Raw genomic sequence first — 1,100 nt, forward strand, 5'->3', positions numbered from 1 at the left:
GAAGGCATTATCCACGAAGATGATTTCAGGCTCTTTTTACAAATCCCATAACAGCCAAAACCTACGAGGAGTGTGTCTCTTGTTAATTGCTAAAAGGTAATTTAGACTTTTCCTGCAAAGGATCAAACGATTGAAAGTTGAAAGTCAGCAGAAAGAACGATGATAATTAGAGAAGAAAAAAAAGGGAAAGTAAATGATATGCGCCCAGGAGCAGATTCTTTGCAACTACACCACCTTTAGTTCGGGCCTTGTCCTCAGTACTGACATCTCCTGGCTCGAACTCTGCGTCATTCTGCGGGAACTCTGGGAACAAATACTCATTATTCGGAGGAATAATAAAATATGGAAATGACGGGGGGAGGTGGTACTGCTATTTCTGTCCAGGCGGAGTGTCAACATGGGATGAGGCTGGGGAGACAGGCTTAAGCCTCTGTGTTTATACACCTGATGAGAAGGAAACTATGAGAACAAATCCGATTTCATGTGCTCGCCTCAGTGCAATTTCCCGGGGAAGCCCTTGAGAACTCTTCATCTTGAAGGAATCAATGAGAGCAGTTCCGTGAACGGAGATGCCAACCAGCGTCTGTAGTGTTAGGCTCTTCCCAGTTACACGTCAAGGACATGAGTTCGATTCCCACGAGGAGAAGTCTATTTTTATAAAAATGATTTTGTCTTCTGCCGGTTTTCTTGATCCCACTCAGTCCAGATTGGCGTTGGCAGATGGGGCAAAAGCAGCCATCCCCTAAATTATTTAAATTGTCGCGAAAGAGGTAAAAAAAAAAACATGTCCCGCCAACAACAGTCAGTCACAAACGTGCTCTTTAAAATCCCCACTTTTCTGACAACAGTTTTCTTTCTTGGTTGCTTATTTAAAAGTTAATGTGATTTGAAATTGTTTTCTACCATTTAGGTAGCTTATTTCTTTCCGACAAATAGCGCCATGAAGACTGGAACTCCAAGGGCAATGAACAGCAACACAAAACAGGTGTATCAAAGTAGAAGGGGAAAATGGGTTCAGACAATCACACAGAAGAAAACAAAGATTTCTGCACTCGAGTGAAAGAGAAAAACTGGTTGAGGAAAAAGGGATTGGGGGGGGG

General features: G+C 42.7%; 1 protein-coding gene across 1 annotated transcript in view; it reads left to right on the forward strand.

The window, feature by feature from the left end:
- Positions 1–1,100, forward strand: part of LOC101863405 (NK-tumor recognition protein) — a 157,673-nt gene that overhangs the window by 65,996 nt on the left and 90,577 nt on the right. The gene's annotated exons all lie outside the window — the stretch shown is intronic.

The sequence above is a fragment of the Aplysia californica genome, unplaced genomic scaffold (assembly GCF_000002075.1).
Source record: "Aplysia californica isolate F4 #8 unplaced genomic scaffold, AplCal3.0 scaffold00025, whole genome shotgun sequence".
Classification (NCBI taxonomy): domain Eukaryota; kingdom Metazoa; phylum Mollusca; class Gastropoda; order Aplysiida; family Aplysiidae; genus Aplysia; species Aplysia californica.